We start from the raw sequence: 14,125 nt of genomic DNA on the forward strand, positions 1-14,125 counted from the left end.
ATTGATAGGATCCCCTCTCAGTCTTCTTTTCTCCAGGCTGAACAGAGCCAGGTCTCTCAGCCTTTCCTCCTAGGGGAGATGCTCCCGTATCCTGTCTGTGAGCCTCCGCTGGACTCTTTCCAGGAGATCCCTGTCTTTTTTGTACAGGGGAGCCCAGAACTGGACACAGTACTCCAGGTGAGACCTGACCAGGGCAGAGTAGAGGGGCAGCATCACCTCCCCTGACCTGTTGTCCACGCTCCTTTTAATGCACCCCAGGATCCCGTTGGCCTTCCTGGCCACCAGGGCACACTGCTGGCTCATGGCCAACCTGTCGTCCACCAGGACCCCCATGTCCTTCTCCTCAGAGCTCCTCTCCAGCAGGTCGTCCCCCAGCCTCTACCGATACATGTGGTTGTTCCTTCTCTTATAAATGGAGTCTCACCTCAACCTTAAAATTAGTAATATTTATAAAAGGAATATTTATAAAAGGTATAAAGTAAAGAAGGCAAGTAAACAGCGCTGGGTGTGCAGGGATTATACGCTCCACCAACACGCACACACGAACATCGAGCATTCTAAATATACAGAACATTGCTTTTACAAACTAAACCCGAGTCTGCCTATACATACGTACAATCAGGAAAGGTAGAAAACAATCCTTTAAGTTCCACGACTTACTAAACTTGAGTACGCCTATACATAGGTACAATCAGAAAAGGTAACAAACAATCCTTTAAGTTCCATGACTTAACAGTCTCCGTTTTCCATTCCTTTTCTTCATTACAAACACCGGAGAATTCCAGGGCTAGTCGTGGGAGCAATGTCTCGCTTTAAGTTGTTAAGCAACTCGGTCTTCGGGCCTTATGTATCCCGTTCTTCCCGCATCGAAGAAAAGCATATCCATCTCCTTTTCAAGGCCAGTAGGGCCTGGGTCAAAAGGCACGTCCAGGTCACCAGGGGGCGGAACAGCAAAGGCCTTCGATGGCTGTAGCAGCAGAGGGGCCGATGGTGTAGCAGTCGGATCAGTAAAGGAGCCCGCAGCTCCCTCGCTGTCTGGCAAACCACACGTTTCTGACTGTGGTCCCACACGGCTCTTTAAGGCCTCAGAGACTGCTCGCCAGGTGCCGAGCAATCCCACTGCAACCCTGTCGTTTTTAGTTGCAGAGTCCCACACCTTGACCTCAGTTTGGTCCCGTATTTCAGGATCGTAAACTGTCCAACTGTTAAGAAGGAGAATAAGCTGTAAGGTTACCAGAACAGTCTTTGTTTCTAAGGACGTATGATTCCCCATAATGCGCAACTGCTTACCAGCGAGGGGCAGCTGTGTGTGAGGCTCCGCTTGTCTCAGCTTGAGCTTCTTTCCAGCTCCGGTGCACCTGTTTCCAGCGCCTTTCAGTACGAGCTTCTCTGAGCCGTTTGCTGAGTTTGGCCGAACCGATCTTCATGAGGCAATCAATGTGCCTCTTCCCGTCCTGGTCTCCGTTCTGTGAGCCTGTTCCTTTTCATTCCTTCTTTCTGCTTCTTTATTGATGATATAACTTCATCGCATCGCCTTGCCTTTTCTTCTTTTTTTTTTTTTTTTTTTCTTTTTTATCTTGAAGGCAGGCTCCCCTCTTATACCCTTCACCCCACAGCAGTCCTTTTCAAAAACAACTTTTCATTGGTCAAACAACTCTGCAAATAACAACAGCAAACACCCAGAAGCTTCCATGCCTTAACGGCTGGAGAACAAGCAACCCTGAGACTGCATGGAGTCTCCTGAATCACCCTTCTTTGTTCCCTCTAAACTCTTTTACATTCCTGATGGCCTCATCGTTAAGAGTCTACTGTTATCATTAACCACGAGGTTTGCCGACCCCCATGGCCACACTCCCACATCTCCCCCTTCTTTATTAATATTAACCATCTTCTCGACATGAATTACCGCTCCATATAGAACAGTCTGAAGTCACTATTCTTTAATTCTTATGGCTGCTCTAGCTCATTATGTCAAAAAAGCACAGAATTGCTTGGAAATTCAGAGAATGAATGACAGTCCAATTGAAGCTACAGTTCACATTCTCCAATGTGTAACTAAATCTCAAGGCCTTAATTTCCTGGAAAATGTGTCTGGCATTACAACAGGCCAGCCACAGAATAACATCTTTCTGTAAGAGCCTTCGTTTGGTAGAACAGCCCTCACACACCAGCTTTTTGCTCATATCTTATTTAAAATTAATCTTGTATTTAGGAAGAAAATGATACCATTGCACAGTAACAACAATTGCATCTGGCATTGTTTATGAATCAGAAATCTATACTTAATAATGAGCTGGTTTTCTTTGTTTGTTTGCTTTTCTAAGAAAACAGGGTAAATCAGAGAAAAAGTGCAGCTTCCTTGTCTGTCTTGAGTTAACATGCTAAAGGCCAGCTGCTGTTTTATTTTCTGGAAATATTTCAAAGTAAAAAACACTTCAAGCTGAAAAATCATTTCCTTAAAATCCCAATCAGTTCCATTAAGTGGCACCAACTTCAGTGAGGCCCAGAAAGCATGGACAATCTCCTGAGGAGCTGTCTGAGGGACATTTTTCACTTAAATATGGCATATCTGAGCTTTCATTTTCAGATGCCATTAATCGTTTTGGACCACTAAGAGATCAACAACAATGACTAAATAGGCAGCACAGCCTAGAAATTTAATAGTGATTTTAGCCCTTTTGTTATCTAGATTAAGCATTCAAAATCTTCAAAACTGACTGAATTGTGTGCCTCTACCTACAGATCTACATAGACCAATTCTGATTCAATGCTCACAGTATGCTTTTCTTAAATGAAATTTCCTCCAAACTTACACATTTGGAAGGAATGTTAATGACAATACTCTTTTTCTTCCATTGTCAGAAGAATTTTACATTACTGCTATTTAAGTGCTTTCCAGTGACCGAAGAGAAATTTAAATGAATGTTTTGCCAGAATTTTCTTCTGGAAGTAAATAATAATAATAATGATGATAAATTGCTTCTATTTTAACACAAGAACAGCATAAATGTCATACTTTTCAAAAAGGTTCCATTACATAGTTGTCCTGCATTCTGGTTAGTCAACTTTAACATGAAAGCAAAATAAAAAAGCCTTCCTGGGCATGGAAAATTCAGAAGCCCTTGCCATATTGTAAGCTATGCTAATAAGGTGGCAGTGGGAACATAATCTGTTATTTTCATTTGGCTTTATTTATAGAGGTTTAAAAATGTGTACTGCAGAATTCCTGTCTTTCAGTCTCCTTGAACATCATTCAGCATACCTATTCTCAAATCATTCACCATTTGCCTCTCCCTTTAGGAAATGTGCTCTCTTTTAGAGTTATTAGGGAATTGTGTGGATTGGACAGTACAAAAACAGAACTCAGTCCAGGATGTACTGAATTCAAGGTACTGTCACCGAGACAGCCACGCTGAGAGCTGGAGTACAGCCTCAGCCAGGTATGTGAGGAGCAGAGCTGCAGTTTTCCATTACCCGTTCACAGCATACTACTACAGGCAGATAGTGTTGTGGGTCTGCGCACTGTGATCTGTCAACTGAAGGCACCACCTGTGTTATCCATCCAAATGCGTAGATCTCTCCAGGAAACCACTACATGCACTTCTAGGATGATGTCACTATAAACCCATTTCCCAAGGTGCTACTAAAAGGAATTAAGGCTATTTCCACAGGTTTTGCTGCAGCCCCTCTAGAGTGGGTTTTTAGATGTATGAAGTGTTTTTTTTCCCTACTTGAATAGAGCAAATACATTGTGGGTCTCCAACACACCGCAGATGGAGCCTGCTTTCCCTAGTGCAGCACAGAGAATGAACGTGAAGAGCTTGTATTGTTTAAAGGCTCCATGGCATATGAGTCAGTTGATTCCATGCACACACACAAAGGATATGCACGATCAAAAGCAACTCAAGGTTCATTTTATTATTTAAGTTTCACATTGGCTTTGAATACCTTAGTTAACATTCACTGTAATTCCTTTGGCAGGCTGCTATTGTGAATACCACTGAAGATTTGCTCAGAGATGTTCTGACAAAGCTTTCTCATATTGGAAAATACCAGCTTGTTAAGCTGAAAAGCTTTTGTGGCAATATAAAACTGTAGCAGAAACCTGCCAGGTTAGTGGCAAGCATTAGGGGAACTCAGATCCTTGACACACCAGCTTTAGGATTCATGACAAATTATCAGGCACGCTCCCATCCAACATAAGCAACTCCTTCGGGGCTCCCATCTTCTATTACACAGATCACCAGAAGCCCTCTGGGCTGCTATATAGCCAGAGTAAACATGGCACTTTGGCCAAACTATTTCCTGATTATCTCCTCAATCTCCTGGCACGATGTAGAGAATAAAGAAACAATGCTAATCCCATGTCTTGCTTAAACTGCCAGCAAGAGAACAAGCCTGAGTCAGAATGTTATTGCAGCATTCTGCACAACTGATCAGCATTGTGTTACATCCTCCAGGCACCTCGCAGAACTCTTCAGGTGATTACATTCCCCTCTGTATCGGAGCACACTGCTGGGTTTGGTCCTTTGCATCTGATCATTGGCTTGTTTTTGCCACAGGAACTTCAGCTGAATCTCTCTGCATTATATCACTTGCCTGCAGTGCTGAGGATTCAGACCTAATGCCTCCACATTCTTCTCACTGCCAATCAGTCCACGCTGACCCACCCAAACTTCTCACTTCAGCACACTACACAGAAGTATTTAACAGGATTTTTACTTCCCGCTTTCCAGATTGTTAAAAACAAGGCTACATATAGAGCAGGATACAAATAACATCACATAAATTTTGTGAGCCTAAATTGCCAAACATAACAGGACTCAAACTTCTTCCAAAAGTGAGAATTAGCAGCAAATTCCACCGAAAGCAATAAAGAAACATCCCTGTAAAACTAGTGTAAACACGGAAAGAAGCAGGGCCACTGACTTTTATAGCTCTAACATGTTTTTCTCACATAGCAAAATAATACAAGAGCTAAAAAAAGCTGCACAGGGAGTCTCCAGACCCCCGTGATCTCCTGCTCATAAAAGCAAAGCTCAGTGGACGATATTTATCACAAGTGTCTATTATCCATGAACACAGGATTGTCTCAGGCCAACATCTGGGAAGAAATAAAAAGGAAGCGATGTACGGTGTCTCAGCTGCACTCACATGGTACTCAAAATGGGCACATCTAAGAAAAATACAGGAGTCTTCCCCCCTCTTTCCTTTATCCTCATGTGTCTAAGTTAAACTGCACTAGAAATCTCACAGATACTTCTTAATCTGCAGCAAAAGAGGCATTGAAGTTTCTCATTTCCATAATTAAAGGAGAAATCTAAGGACTGTTCTTTGCTGGGATTTTTTTTTTTCTTAATCATTCCTGTGAGTCATAAATAGGATATGAAGTAGTAAAAGGTGACGCGAACTCTCTGCCAGAATAGGCACTCCAGAATGAAAGTGGCATTACTGCTTATCTTTTGCTTCTCATTATTCATCTGTTTCATGCCTCTTCATTGCCAAGATAGTTTAACATTTCTGATGCTTCGTATTTTACTGAGGTTTAATTGCAAAGAGCTTCAAGGGAGGAGGAAAAAAGGCGATAGAGACAGACATGTGCTAAGAGATTTTTGCTTAAACAGTAAATGCTGTTGCTATACAATTTAAAACAAATTAGCTCAGAGGATGACGCACAGGATTGGAAGCAGACTAGACTGCTTCCCCATCTCTAGCGGATGAAGGTCAGGGTGACAGAGGTTACCATAACCAGTGCAGATTGTGTGGCCAGCTCCCAATTGTTATGGTTACAGAGTTCTCATCCCAAACAATAAGGCACATGTGCTTTGAAATACAGAATCACAGAATCACGGAATTTCTAGGTTGGAAGAGACCTCAAGATCATCGAGTCCAACCTCTGACCTAACGCTAGCAGTCCCCACTAAACCATATCCCTAAGCTCTACATCTAAACATCTTTTGAAGACTTCCAGGGATGGTGACTACACCACTTCCCTGGGCAGCCTGTTTCAATGCCTCACAACCCTTTCAGTAAAGAAGTTCTTCCTAACATCTAACCTAAAACTCCCCTGGCTCAACTTAAACCCATTCCCCCTCGTCCTGTCACCAGGCACGTGGGAGAACAGGCCAACCCCCACCTCGCTACAGCCTCCCTTGAGGTACCTAAAAAGAGCGATAAGGTCACCCCTGAGCCTCCTCTTCTCCAGGCTGAACAAGCCCAGCTCCCTCAGCCGCTCCTCGTAGGACTTGTTCTCCAGGCCCCTCACCAGCTTCATCGCCCTTCTCTGCACCCGCTCAAGCACCTCAATGTCCTTCTTGTAGCGAGGGGCCCAAAACTGAACACAGTACTCGAGGTGCGGCCTCACCAGAGCCGAGTACAGGGGGACGATCACCTCCCTAGCCCTGCTGGTCACACTGTTCCTGATACAAGCCAGGATGCCGTTGGCCTTCTTGGCCACCTGAGCACACTGCTGGCTCATATTCAGCCGACTATCCACCATCACTCCCAGGTCCTTCTCTGCCTGGCAGCTCTCCAACCATTCCTCTCCCAGCCTGTAGCTCTGCTTGGGGTTATTGCGCCCCAGATGCAGGACCCGGCACTTGGCCTTGTTGAACTTCATGCAGTTGACCTCAGCCCATTGGTCCAGCCTATCCAGATCCTCCTGCAGAGCTTTCCTACCCTCAAGCAGATCGACACACGCACCTAACTTGGTGTCATCTGCAAACTTACTGAGGGTGCACTCGATGCCCTCGTCCAGATCATCGATGAAGTTATTAAAGAGGACCGGCCCCAGCACCGAGCCCTGGGGGACGCCACTAGTGACTGGCCTCCAACTGGACTTGACTCCATTCACCACGACTCTTTGGGCCCGGCTATCCAGCCAGTTTCTAACCCAACGCAGCGTGCGCCAGTCCAAGCCAAGAGCAGTCAGTTTCTTGAGGAGAATGCTGTGTGAGACGGTGTCAAAAGCCTTGCTGAAGTCAAGGTAGACCACATCCACAGCCTTTCCCTCGTCCACCCAGCGCGTCACTTTGTCATAGAAGGAGATCAGGTTCGTCAAGCAGGATCTGCCTTTCATAAACCCATGCTGACTGACATACATGTAGACTGACTTTCACACTTAAATAAGGCAGCTACTGAACATGTTCCCATCTGCTAAAGTGGAAGGGTTTTACAAACAAATGCAAATATAAGAGAAGGATTCCTAAAAAAAAATAAAATAATAATGTCTCAAGAAATGAAGACAGCACAAATGTCCCTGTCTAGATTAAAGCTGAGGTTTGGGAATACCAAGTTACTTGATAGATTCCTCCAGAAATACTAACGGCCAACCCCAGAAAGCCCCTTTCATCCTTTCATTCTACCGTTGGTCAGCACAATATACTAAAGCACTAGCCATTTACAAAGCAACACATGGGATGACGTACTCATGTTGGTGTTTGACGTGGAGCTACCACCACACTGTGCCTCAGAAGTAGAGAAAGCAGTCTGTTGTGGCAGGCCCAAATCAAGGCGATACGCATGACAGCATCGACTGAAACCGAAGAGCACAAAATCCTTTCCCTGCTATGGATTTCCCACCAAGTTTGCTGCTCTCTGAACAAAAACAGTTGACTTGGACATCCATTATAACATCTTAGCCCTCTTTTAGGCATACTGGCACATCAGAATCACCTCACCAGCATCCTAACAGGGATGCACACTGGAGTGCAGAGAGGTGCATCACAACAAAGCATTTCCTGTAAGGCACAAAATCCCAGTAGTCCCATCTTGAGCAGTTCTTTTCTGAGAAGCCTGACCACCTTGCCCAGCCCTCGAGAAGTCCTGTCCAAACACCACAGTGATGAATTCCCCATTTCCAGGGTGGGAGAGGGGCACACACCACACGCTGACAGTCGAGAGAACACTGCACTGACATTTCTCATGTACAGCTGGGGAAGCACAACACTGACCTTGCAAACAACCCCCTCAAAAACAAACAAGCTTATTCAGAAGGGCTAACTTACCCCACAGCAAATCCATGAGTAAGGGTAGTGAGATCACTACTGACTTTGGGACTACAGTGATTCCTACAGAAATTAACTTTGAATTTGTCTCAGATCAGGCAGCTGCTTTCACGAGATTCAAGAAAGGCCCTTCAGAACGGTAACTTTCCAGCCCAGAAACAAAATCTGAGCTGTGGGACCAACTTATCCCAAACCACTGCATTCACCCATGGGTCTTCAGATCCACTGGACGATGAGTTCACTATTATTGGGAGTAGGGTTGCTCAGAGGACAGCTAATCTTACTGCCTATGGAACTTCATGCACAGTATAGTTCTGCTAACCTGTGGTAGCATTACTAACAGCAGCTTTTAAGTCATTTTCTATTGCCCAGCAGCGGATTCCAGTCTGACATTTTATTTGTCTATTCAGTAATCACACATTGCTTCTGCAGTTGGAGTTTTTGAGTAACCAGAACAGATCAAAAAGTCTGGTGATGGAATTAAGCCAGTGCTATTACACAATACCAATATTTGAGCACTCTTAAAGTATTTTCCACGCATTCATCTACAATTCTGTTACTCCCTAAAATTTCAAACTTGAATGAGGTTCTCTGTATGTCAGGGTGTCTGACCTTGTGCTTGGTGTTTCCTTCAGTCAGGTCTCAGATACAAGCTAACTCTGAACTGCCGTTCCTGTACAGGACAAGTGGCATTTGTCCCTACACAACTCTGCAGGAAAGCAGCTGCTGGGTGAGTCAAATGGCAGCAGGTAAAAACTAAGAGCTAGGGAAAACTGTGCTGATTTAGAAGTGGTTTCCAATTTTATTAACCCTTTATTAGAAACAAAAACCTAGAACCTCTAGGTTTTTGGGCCTCTTTCTTTCCTAATATTTTCTAAAAGTTTCAGATCACCTCTGCACTGAAGAGCAAGGAGACCCTGCAAGTCTTCACACACATTTAGCAGTTTTACCAGAAGCCTTAATCCATTTTTCACTCTCCCATTCTTCCTTTAGAAAAGACCCAAAACAGCATCTGACATCGCTGTAATATATAACTGCTCTAAAAATATATTGCTGTAGGCAGCAGCTATGACAGTGAAGACCTGATGGAAAGCCACCAGTCCAGCCCCCGCCACATCTCATTTCTGATCACGCCTCTCTGCTCCCTCCCTCAATGGGAGCAAGGTACACCGAGCTGCACCCACTCACAGTCTTCCTTAAATAGATGCAGTGACTTGCCAAAATGGTATTTACACTGTCTCACATGCCACGAAAGTTCATAGCACTCTTGAGTGGATAGGCAAAAAGATGAGGGTGGTAAGGAAGCCTGAAAGAGACTATGCAGAGGGCCACGTAATTGCAATTCATGCAGCTTTAATTTACACCAAGTAATTTTCTGCCCACATTTTGAATCACAAGTGCCAACGGTTTAGTCCTCTAAACTCACTTATTAGTCTCAAGACTGGAAGGAAAAAAGAGTTTGACAGTAGCAAAGTAACTCTGCTAGCAGGTTCAGGCTAGGGCTGTACGAAGGAAAAGAAAAGAGGGCTCACAACTTTAAAGGTCAGGGAAAAAAGTGACCAGGTTTGATTGGAACAAACCATCATCTCTTCAGCTTTCTCACCCAACTCACAGAAACATAGACCATGCAACTGTTTTTCCCCTCCATTTCCATCAAGGGACTTTTGACCCTTCAACAGTGTGAAGGGAATGGCAGGTTCTGTTTGGGCACCCTTCACAAAACAGGATCCCTTATGGACACATTTTCCAAAATTGCATTTTTGGTGCCAGAGACTGATGCTACCTGGTCTTCAATCACTGCCTTCAAATACCCTGACTATTAAAGCAAGAGACCACAGGAAAGATTAAAAGGATTTTTTTTCCCCACCAAACCTAGAGCTTCACAGTGCAGAAACAATACAACAGTTGTCTTTTATATGTCATCTGAAAAATGCTGGATACCTGCAGGGAATGACATAGACTACTCCAGGAGTTGTCTGGGCTTCTATATAAGATATAGGACGGGGTTCTCAGAAGTCTTTGCTGCACTTTTCAGTTATTGGTGGTGGTGTCTGTTTACACACACGTGTTCCTGAGCTGTTGCTCACTTTGCACAATGCAGTAGCAGGCAACTAGCACTCCATAGCTGCAGATGAAGTCAAAAGAGTTTCAGGAGGAGCAGAACTACAGGCAATGGCAGGGTTGTTATCATCAGGAAATGCTGCAATGTGTTCAAAGCGTTGCTAACAATACCCCTGTCCACATGCAAAGCTTGAAATAAGACTGCCAGACTGAAATATGAATACAGAAAAACTAATTTATCCACCTGCTCAAAATAAGATTTCACTTCAAAACATGACATCTGCCCAAAGCCTGACCTTAGATCTTTGATTTGGGACAAGAACCACAAGGCACAAACATGGACTTAAGCACATTTTCACTCAACCTTGATCTACTAAAACATATGCAAAACAAGTTCAAAGTTACCAATGCAAAAGCAATAGAGAAAAGCCTGGCTCATAAACAAAGGACTACAGCTAAGTGTATTTAAGGCACATATGTATGGCTGAATATTTTATTTTAATTTCAGATGCCGATATTCAGCCATCTGGCTTTCCTTGAGGCATTTCTTTCTCTCTCTCTCTCTCTCTTTTTTTTTTTTTTTTTTTTTTTAATAGAGACACTTCAATAGCAAGGCATTAACAAGAAAAAAAAAATAAGTTCTTTAGCGTGAACCACTGCAGGCTACCAACCACCACGCCATTGTTAAGCCTACATGAAACATAACATTAAGAAAGTTTGTATTTTCTAACACAGTTCTTTATTGTCTGAAATACTCATTTTCTCTTTATCCCACTAAACATTAGTCCTAATGGCCATATGGTTGGACATTTATAATTAACAGCTTTTATCTAAATAAATTCAGTGCTTTGAATTTTTAATAGGTTTGTCCATTAGCAGCCCTCAATGAAAGGTGGAAAAAAAGCTCTTTTTAAGATAATAACAGAGCAACGTGAACTTCAGGAGGTACCTGCAGGCAGGAAGCAGTAGGTTAGGTGAGGTACTGGCCAAAAGCTCTCAACAAGCACTGCATATCTGCATGGAAACTGCAGTGTATAGCTGATCAAATGCCAGATGAATGAGAAGGAGTCTTAGGTGATGGATAAACCACAGCCCTACTGCTTGCACAGCACAGGGATCTGCATGGATCAGCCTTGGAGACATCTGCCCCCAGACATTCGTTTGCTCACAAACAACACAGCACCAAGAGAGCTCAGCTTTTGTATGGCTTTACAGTCTAACCCTGCTGATTACATGTGCTTTCTGCTTTTCCTAGGATGTTAAAGGCAGAGAACCGCAGCCTTTCCCACAGCCTCCCCACGCCAGCGCAGTGCTCTGAGTGCTTCCAGTGAGGCACTGCACATTGGCGCTGTCTCCTCATGGCAGGGTCTCGCAGCTTTCTCCATCCATACTGCCACATTTGGTGCTGCACTAACAACCAAGTTCTTGTTAGATTTCCACATCCACTCGTTATTTCCTTTCCTTGTTTATATAAATTACCGTGGCTTGTTATTTGTCAGGATTCATATCTGTGAATTTAATGGAACCGCACTTCTCAAAATCACCCACACTGTCAACAGCTCTAATTTGTTTATGTCAAATCAGTCTTTTTTTTCCCCATTTACCCTTCTGTTTCATACCATTTATATTAGCTTGTCAGCTGGGATTTTATTTATTTATTTGCTTTGGAAGGTTTGCTTCTGTGAAACCCTGATGGCAGAACTGCACAGCTCAAGGGACAAGTAATGAGATATAAATGCTTTCAACATCAAGCTGTTACTTCCAATTCGGTCCTGGTCAAAAGCAACAGAAGTTCTGGCCAGTTTTTGCATTTACTACAGAAACTGATACGGGGTGCTTTTTTATTTTTTTCCTCCTCTCTGCAGACTGCTCTTTCTTGCTATTTTACTAGCCACCACCCTACAAAATGCTCAAGAAACACTTGGCTCATTAGTGGGAATTTCAGCATCCAGTCATTACAAGCACACAGTTTTACCTGCTCTCCCCAGCATCGGCGCACTCATAACTGAGAGGTTTGCTCTGCTACCTCCCCTGGCCACACAGGCACTAGCGCTGCATCTCTTCTCTCAAAAAGCTCTCAGGCAAGGAGACAAAGAAAACAGAAATACTCTGGTAGTAAGCATTTCCACACACAGTTTTGCCAAGAGGAACTACTGCGAAGATACTGAAGCATGTATGAATATGTATTCAGCAGAAATGAAAGTCACCGTTCATCTGCATGTACAGTATTTGCTTCAGTGTCATGCAAGGTCTGATGTTGCTTGCAGTGCCTCTACTACGCTTGGTGCCACAGAAACCCAAAGCAACGAGACAGTCACAGCTTACACTGGTCATTAAGGAAGGACTGAAGCAAACTGCAGCACAGCAAAATCCACCCATGGCAAGCTAGATGAATACTTAAAGGATGTGATTTTGTCCAGACTCAACAAGGGGAGCAGCCAATTTTTAATTTAATAGTTTAGAAAGGACTGGGAGGGAAGGGAAATACTTCAGGGAAAAACTGGGACCCTCAATCTTAAAGACCAAATCATTGACCCAGAAGGCAGTCCTGGTGATTGTGCACTGTGCAGTAATTCCAAAGAAAAAGAAACCCAACTCAATCTATGCATTTGAAGGCAGCCCATCACCTCACCTCTCCTCCTGCTCCCCATGGCCGAGCTGCAGCTTTCATGGCCCCGGGGGCACACATGTGGGAGCACACACGTAGAGACACCCACACAGCCACTGCACAAAGAAGTGAGCGCCTGGGCTCCACAAGCACACAGGGCAGCTCTGTCTGTTCTCCACCCATTTTTGTGCTACACCAATTTCATCAAGCAGTAAGCTCCTTTTGTCAGGGCTCTCAGGCTGTAGCCTGGCACACCAGCTCATTTGCTGGCCAACTTGCTTTTTAGACTTTTGACAATAGCTCAGTATTTTGAATGGTTTACACATCATATATTCTATTGTGGTGCTTCTGATTTCCAATTCATTTTGGGTACTGATTTTTCCCAGCCATGGCAAGATTTACATGCTGGCAAACCTTAACAAAATGATTAATGGGAAGTATTTCTGGATATCATAGCAGAGCTCCGTTTAGAAAGAGAACAAAAATACCATATTTCAGTTGTCATGCTGAAATTGACGAATTCTTATTACCATTAAAATACTTACTATAATTTTTGTGTATATTTTACTTTTTTTTTTTTTTTTTTTTTTGGAGAGAATTTACAATCTTAAGCTTCACAGCAGCAATATTAGTGCCATTATTGTGTCACCACAAACAAGCACCAAAACAAGCTGCTATTTTAGGAGTACATAGACCTTCCTAGCTGTAAAAAAATAAAGCACCTTAAGCTAAATTTAGCTCACACAGTTTTCACATTTACATGGGAAGGAAGGCATTCTGAAATCGTGGTGCATCTTCAGACAGTGTGCACACTTTCCAGATTTCAACAGGCCAGGATTTATTCCATTCATATTTGCTGAGTTGAGGCAAAAAAAAAGAAAAATAATAAATAAATACATGTATGTAGGATCAGATCTTCTTGCTCATTTATACAATATATTTTCAGCTGCACATAAGCATAACATGCACTAATTTTACAAACAATTTGAAACTCTAATTTAAGCCCTGAATGAGAAATAAGCCGAGTACCTCAGAGAGTTGCAATCATCATTATTCTCCTTGCAGCACACTGAGATGGGACTGATCCCATCTGCTCGGTCAATGAAGCCAGAAATCAAACTTGAGATAATGTGAAATCTGGACTGATTTCCTCCTTGTGTCAAGAAGATCTATTCTTTGGGACAAAAAACAGGGTGATTCTTAATCTTGAGATCTACCTTAATATGATTATAGGTAAGATTTGAAAGCCTGCACAAACAATTCTGCTAGACGTCATCAGTTTAAGAGACTCCACATGCTACACAATACACAGCAAATAAGCCTAGAAAAGCTGTCACCTATTACCTTGACCCAAGCCGAGAGGGATAACAATCCAACCCACAGAGGTGCTTTCAACCTGTTGGTAAAGGCTTCCAGTGATGGAGAACAGGCCATCTCTTTGTCTAAACTG

Source organism: Aythya ferina, assembly GCF_964211825.1.
Source record: "Aythya ferina genome assembly, chromosome: 9".
In the NCBI taxonomy this organism is placed as follows: Eukaryota; Metazoa; Chordata; class Aves; order Anseriformes; family Anatidae; genus Aythya; species Aythya ferina.